General features: G+C 45.6%; 1 pseudogene; it reads right to left on the bottom strand.

Annotated features, from left to right (window-relative positions):
- Window positions 1–1,097: 1,097 nt before the first annotated feature.
- LOC109205833 lies at window positions 1,098–7,128 on the bottom strand (annotated as a pseudogene).
- Between the last annotated feature and the right edge of the window lie 751 nt (window positions 7,129–7,879).

The raw sequence follows: 7,879 nt of genomic DNA, 5'->3' as shown, positions 1-7,879 counted from the left end.
GCCGTGGACCTAAAGAAAACCAGGGGAGTTGCTACACTAACCTAAAAATAAAATTCTTTTTGGTTTTTTTTCTAGACTAACTTCCTCAAGAAAATTGTCTAAAGGATCCGTCATCAGGAAGGGTCTACATATTCGATTTTTAAGTTTTTTTTCTTTCGACTTAGTCCCTCAAGAACCCCGTCGAAAGGGATCCGTCGTCGGGACGAGCCATTTGTCTATGTTAAACTAATGATTCCTACTTAACTCTAAACTATCAAAATCAAATAAAACCAAACAAAACAACATTCAAATGATACAACTACACACATACACGAAGTACCCCCACCCCACACTTAAGAATGAAGACATGTCTCCATGGCTTAAAATATGAAATAGCAGTGAGGTAAAAGGGACTTCCCTGAGGGATCACTCCTGGTCGGAGACGGTGTCTGGGTTGACGTGGCACGCCCGCCCCAACACTCTCAAGCAGCCCATGAATTTCTTTTCCGACTTCTCTTGTTGGTCAGCTATCGCATCTACCCGGGTGCACAAACCAGCCATCTCCTGCTCCAAAACAGTAAAACGAGACACCCGGGCGGCTCCTGAAGATGTCGCAGTCCCAGATGGACCTGCAGCTGTCACGTTTTGCTCATGAGCTTGTGGTGCGGCCTCCACGTTCACCTCAGCATCCTCCTCATCATCATACTCTCCGCCGTCGCTACGACTTCCGGCTCCTTGCCCGTGGTTACTTTATCAGCATGGAACTTGCCCTCTTTTTTTACCAACCCATCCACAGCTAGATTTTCGGGCACCTGAGCAGCCCTGCATAGTTGAGTCACTAAGGAAGGGAAAAAGAAACCATACCTTTTTACTTGGTTGCGGATGAACATTTCTTCATGCATCACCTTGGCCACATCAAAGTCGTAACCATTCACAAAGCACCATACCAGAGCAGTTCTGGGTCCATTGACCTCTGTAGTATTGTGAGATGGGATCAATTTGTTGTTTATAAGGTGCAGCCAGCACTTTCCTTCAAAGGTGAGTGCTGAGGAGTAGAATTTCTCCCCATAGTCCATCCAAACCACTTCTTTTCCGGGCACACAAATTGTCTCAAAGAATCATGCCCATTTTGCATTCGTTGGATTGCGGCCGTACTCATAGAAGTCATCATGGGCAGCCGGAGGTGGAGGTAGCTGGTAGGCCGTCCGTATTGCCTCAATAGAAGCATTCACCGCCCTTCGGCGCACCGTGATCACTCCGTTAACATGCTCCGGTACATTTGCATAGAACTCCCGCACAATCATTGCATTGCCCTCACCCGGCTCATTGATGAAGGTTTGTAGCCCTCTTCACAATAACTCATTGTACATGTGCGGGCAGTGGTGCTAGAGCTATCCAATGTGAATACCCCTTTTCGGAATTGGCTTTTTACGAGCCTTTTCCGCAAAGCGGTCTTGTGCCTTGGCCGAAACAAATTTGGTGGCATCAAAGGAACGTGCATGTGCAGCCCCTCTTGACCTAGACGAACCAGCCTGGTTGCTCGAAGAGGCCCCTGTGGCGCGTCGTTTCCTAGATGGAGTCATGATATCTGCAAAACAGGACACATTAGCTCAGCCCAATCAAAAATTTGTGACGCAATGCGGTTACTCAGACTTCGCACGCATATGCCATCACAAACTACACAATCACGTTCAATGGGGCCTTTCCACAAACACCTTGTGGGCATTAGACCTTTACAACTCCTTTTATCTTGTTAGAACAATAATCTACCACATAATTTCACTTAACAACACCACTACATCACTTACCACCCCACACTTATCACTTACCAACGCCACCCCACACTAATCACTTACCAACACCATAAGATCTTTCACTAAAGTTCTACACTAAACAAAGAACAACTACTACAACAATGGCATAAAAATATACAAAAATCTGAAAAATAAGAAAAAGAGAAAAAAGAAGAAAAGAACCTAAGGACCATACCTGTAGTGGGAGATGATTGTGAGTAGAGAAATTAGTTGGAGAGGAAGATGGGTAAGATTAGGGATGGGGAACTCGTGAGATGGGAGAGGGAATTTGGGGGAATGTAGATGAAGGGTTTTGTGTGTGTTTGGGGAAGTTATGTGCAGTAGGGCAGTAATAAGAAAGGGGGCGGGGGGGGAGGGGGGGAGGGGGGGAATTGGATTAAAACCTATACAAAAGAAAAGAAGAAAAACTTAACTAATAAAAAAATGACGGGCGGCAATTTGACGGAACTAGCGCGCCCAGATGCGCGGCCGCGCTAGTTTTAGCGCGGCCAAGGCAGAAGCTGGAAAATTTAGCGTGCCCAAATGCGCGGTCGTGCTAGTAGCGCGCCCAGATGCGCGGCCGCGCTAGTTTTAGCGCGTCCAAAAACAGAAGTGGAACAATTTAGCGCGCCCAGATGCACGTCCAGTAGCGCGGGCGCGCACCTGGGGAATTTTTTTTCTACAACTTTTCACCTGTTCTCACCTCGTTCGATGGCCTTAGCACTTGCCCATTATCACCTGCATTGGTTAGCACTTCCTAAAACACAAAATCAACAACTAATACTATCGTTGGGTTGCCTCCCAACCAGCGCCTTAGTTAACGTCGCGGCATGACGGTTACAACAATTCAATGGGTTGCCTCCCATCTAGCGCCTGATTTAACGTCGCGGCACGACTCAACACGTTCTCAAGCATCCGTCAAGTCCACCGAGGTCTTGTGACGTGCATAGTCACCACCCCAGTAATGTTTTATCCTTTGACCATTCACTAAGAAAGTACCAGTTGAACTCATATCCCTCAACTCCATGGCTCCATGAGGCTTCACACTTACCACAACAAAAAGGGCCTGACCAACGAGATTTGAGCTTTCCGGGAAAAAGTTTTAACCTCGAATTGAACAAAAGAACTTCTTGCCCTGGCTCGAACTCTCGATGGTGGATGTGCTTGTCGTGCCACCTTTTTGTCTTCATTTTATACAATTTTGCATTTTCATATGCATGCAACCAAAATTTATCAAGCTCGTTGAGTTGCAGCAACCTCTTCTCACCGGCTACGTCCCCATCCATATTCAGCTTTTTAATGGCCCAATAGGCCTTGTGTTCAAGCTCGACGGGCAAGTGACATGCCTTCCCATACACTAATTTATACGGAGAAGCACCTATGGGAGTCTTGTATGCAGTTCGATATGCCCACAATGCGTCGTCTAACTTCCCGGCCCAATCTTTTCTATTTGCACTCACTGTTTTCTCAAGAATTTGCTTTACCTCTATGTTCGATACTTCCACTTGACCACTTGTTTGTGGGTGGTAGGCGGTGGACACCTTGTGCTTGACTCTATACTTTGCAAGGACATTATTCAGCAATTTGTTGCAGAAGTGCGTTCCTCCATCACTGATCAACACCCTTGGAGTTCCAAAGCGTGTGAAGATGTGCTTCTTGACAAAGCTTACCACAACCTTTGCATCATTAGTGGGAAGAGCAATGGCCTCCACCCACTTGGAAACATAGTCGACTGCCACCAAGATGTACCTATGACCATTAGATTATGGAAATGGTCCCATGAAATCTATCCCCCACACATCAAAGAGCTCCACTACCAGAATGTTTTGCAGCGGCATCTCGTGCTTCTTCGTGATCGTTCCCCTTTTTTGGCACCTGTCACACATTTTAACAAAGGCGTGTGCATCCCTAAACAATTTTGCCAATAGAAACCTGATTGTAGCACTTTCTGGGCGGTCCGGTCTCCCCCGTGATGACCTCGGTATGGCAAGGCGTGACAGCTATGAAGTATGGCACTCATTTCCTCCTCAGGAACACATCTCCGCACCAACTGATCTGCACAGAGCCTGTATAAGAATGGCTCATCCCACATGTAGAACCTCACGTCATGCAGGAACCTCCGTCTATTCTCTGGTGTCAACTCTGGTGGTGTCACCCCACTTGCAATAAAATTCACATAATCTGCATACCATGGGGCTGTGCTTGAGGTGATTGCCAATAACTGCTCATCAGGGAATGTTTCTTTGATTGCACCCCTTCAGCCATATGGTTCCGATTTTCTAATCTGGACAAGTGATCAGCCACTTGATTTTCTGTTCCTTTGCGATCTCGGATCTCTAAGTCAAACTCTTGCAAGAGTAGGACCCACCTAATCAGTCTTGGCTTGGCGTCCTTCTTCTCAAACAGGTATCTGATAGCTGAATGATCTGTGTAGACGATGACTCTGGTCCCCACAAGATATGACCTGAACTTGTCAAACGCCCACACCACTACAAGCAACTCTTTTTCAGTGACTGTGTAGTTCATCTGAGCTAGATTCAAAGTTTTGCTTGCATAGTAGATGGAGTGGAAGACTTTGTTTCTCCTTTGTCCCAAAACAGCTCCAATAGCCAAGTCACTCGCATCGCACATCAACTCAAATGGCTGCTCCCAATCAGGAGCAATGATGATTGGTGCATTCACCAACCTTCCCTTCAGCTCCTCAAATGCCTTTAGACAGGCATCATCAAATTTAAAGGCGACATCCTTCTCAAGCAACCTGCACAAGGGAGAGGAAATTTTCGAGAAATCTTTAATGAAACGACGATAAAAACCTGCATGGCCCAGGAAACTGCGGATGCCTTTTACAAATATCGGTGGGGGCAATTTTTCAATTGCTTCCACCTTTGCCTTGTCCACCTGCAAACCATCTTTGGACACCTTGTGCCCCAAAACTATACCTTCACGTACCATGACATGGCACTTTTCCCAGTTTAGCACCAAGTTAGTCTCTTCACACCTAGCAAGCACTTTATCAAGATTCATCAAGTAGTTATAAAAAGAACATCCAAACACAGAAAAATCATCCATGAATACTTCCACAAACCTCTCGACCATGTCAGTAAAAATAGCCATCATACACCTTTGAAAAGTCGCAGGTGCATTACAAAGACCAAAGGGCATTCTCTTGAACGCATACGTGCCATAAGGACACGTAAAAGTGGTCTTCTCTTGGTCCTCTGGGCTATAGAAATCTGATTATACCCAGAGTAACCATACAAGAAGCAGTAGTACTCCTGGCCAGCTAATCCATCAAGCATTTGGTCAATAAAGGGGAGGGGGAAGTGGTCCTTCCGGGTGGCATTGTTCAATTTTCTATAGTCAATGCAAATTCTCCACCCGGTGATAGTTCTTGTAGGGATTAAATCATTATTCTCATTAACTACTACAGTCATCCCCCCTTTCTTGGGTACACATTGGACGGGGCTTACCCATTTACTGTCTGAGATAGGAAATACTATACCTGCATCAAGCCACTTAATCACTTCTTTTCTTACCACCTCTTTCATGATTGGATTTAGTCGGCGTTGTTGCTCTACACTGGGCTTGTGTCCATCCTCCATGAGGATTTTGTGCATGCAAAAGGCTGGACTAATGCCCTATATGTCAGACATCGTCCACCCTATTGCTCGTTGTACTCACGTAGCACTCTCAATAGCTTTTCTTCCTGCAATTTAGATAAGTCAAAGGAAACAATAACAGGTAAAGTGTCAGAGTCTCCCAAATAAGCATATTGCAGGTGAGGTGGAAGAGGTTTAAGCTCCAATTTTGGGGCTTCCTCAATTGACGGCTTAGGCGGAGGTCCTTCTGGCCCGTTCAAAGGCTCAAAGGGATGTACCCCTTTCATGTACGCACAAGATGTATCTAAGATTTGCATCATCTCCTCAACCTCATCATCACTCTCCAAGCCATTAAACAACATAAGTGCTTTCTCTAGAGAATCGTCTAGATAAACACTTGCATCATGAATCTGCTCATCAATCTCAACGACAGATATCATTGAGAGCTCCTCATAGTGGCGGGGAAGTTGGATTGCTTTGTAAACATTGAAAACTACTTCTTCATCATCTACCCTCAAGATCATCTTTCCCTCTCTCACTTTGATAATTGCATCACCAGTAGCCAAGAGAGGTCGCCCCAATATGATGGGGACCAGTTCATCAGCCTCATAATAGAGGATAATGAAATCAGCACGGAAGATGAATTTCCCAATCTGCAGCAACACGTCTTCAATCACCCCCTCGGGGTGCACTATCGACCTATCAGCCAGCTGCAACATCACAGTAGTTGGCCTTGGAGCTCCCAGGCCCAATTGCTTGAACAAAGATAGGGGCATCAGATTAATGCTCGCCCCCAAGTCGTAAAGAGCACGACCCACATCAATATTACCAATGCGCACAGGGATCGTGAAGCTGCCAGGATCCTTAAGCTTTTGAGGGAGCTTATTTTGGACCCTTGAAGTGCACTCTTCAGTAAGTGCAACTGTCTAAAATTCAGTCAATCGTCTCTTGTGAGCCACTATATCTTTTATGTACTTAGCATACTTTGGAATTTCGCGGAGTACATCAATAAGTGGAATATTCAATTGAACCTGGCTCAACATGGTGAGAAATTTGCTGAACATGCTATCATCATTCTTCTTCTGCAGTCTTTGGGGGAAAGGGGGTGGTGGCTTCGGGGCCGCCATTGGCTCTGGAATTTTAGCTGCATTGATTGACTCTTGTGTTACTTTAGGGATCAACTCCCCCTCAGGTATGGGCTTATCTTTTTTCTTCTTTGGCACTTCCTCTAGCTCCCTCCCGTTTCTAAGTGTAACTGCATTAACTTGAGGGTTCTTCTCTGTATCACTTGGGAGAGCACCTGCAGGTCTAGTGTTTTGATTTGTGGCTAACTGCCCCATCTGCCTCTCAAGATTTCTGAAATCGGTCCTAAGCTGCTGATTGTCAATCAACAACTTCTTCAACAAATCATTGGTGCTTTCTTCCATTTGTTGGGGTGGCCTTTGAGGCTGATTGAAACCCCCTTGTGGTCTATGCTGATTTTGATTCTGCTGATTTCCACCCCATGAGAAGTTGGGATGATTCCTCCAATTTGGATTGTAGGAATTTCCGTATTGAGCATGCTGATTCAATGGACCTCTGTTCTGTTGCCCTACATAATAGATGGATTCTGGATTTGTGGGGCACATGTCACTCATATGATTGTCACCACATAATTCGCAACAAATAGCCATTTGGTGCACAGGTTGCATTGTTTGTGGTGGTTGCATTGTCATTCTATTCATTTGATTGGCCAGCTTTGCAATTTCGGCTCTCATGGCTGACAGTTCGTCGAGCTCAAGTACTCCAGCTGCTTTTTGCTTGACTGCCCGTCATGAGTCACCCTCACCTTGTCAATTATTATCATTAGCTGTGAAGGTATTCAGCAAGAGTTGGATTTCACTGTACGGTCGCGTCATGCAACTACCCCCACAAGCTGAATCAAGATTCATCTTTGATGCATCATCTAACCCATCTACAAAAGTGTGGCCCAATACCTCGTCCGCCTGACAATGATGTGGACAATCTCTGAGCATCTTCTTGTACCTTTCCCATGCTTGAAGAAGTGTTTCACCAGCTCGTTGTTCGAACCCAAGAATTTGACTCCTCAACACCTTTGTTTTCTTAGTGGGGAAAAACTTGATTAAGAATTTCCTTGCCAAATCATCCCAAGTGCTGATGGAATTCGCTGGCTCCTTATTCAACCACTCCTTAGCCTCCCCGCTCAGAGAAAAGGGGAAAAGTGTCAGCCTGACATAATCCTTGGAAACGTTCGGATAGTTGTAAGTATCCGTAATTTCCAAAAAATTCTGAATATGCCTCTGCGGGTCTTCATAAGGTAGACCCACAAATAGTCCTGTGGATTGGATCAGCTGCACCATGTATTTCTTGAGTTCAAAGTGCCCAGTGATGTCACGCTTCACAATAGCCTGAGTCATATTAGCCAGACTGGGCCTTGCGGCTTCAATCACCGCGCGTTCCTCATTACAACCCATCTCAATTGGCTGTGGTTGGACTTCAATGTCCAAC

Source organism: Nicotiana attenuata, unplaced genomic scaffold, assembly GCF_001879085.1.
Source record: "Nicotiana attenuata strain UT unplaced genomic scaffold, NIATTr2, whole genome shotgun sequence".
NCBI classification, from domain to species: domain Eukaryota; kingdom Viridiplantae; phylum Streptophyta; class Magnoliopsida; order Solanales; family Solanaceae; genus Nicotiana; species Nicotiana attenuata.
Note: the sequence above shows the minus strand (reverse complement) of the source record. Positions and strands in the feature narration are given on the sequence as shown.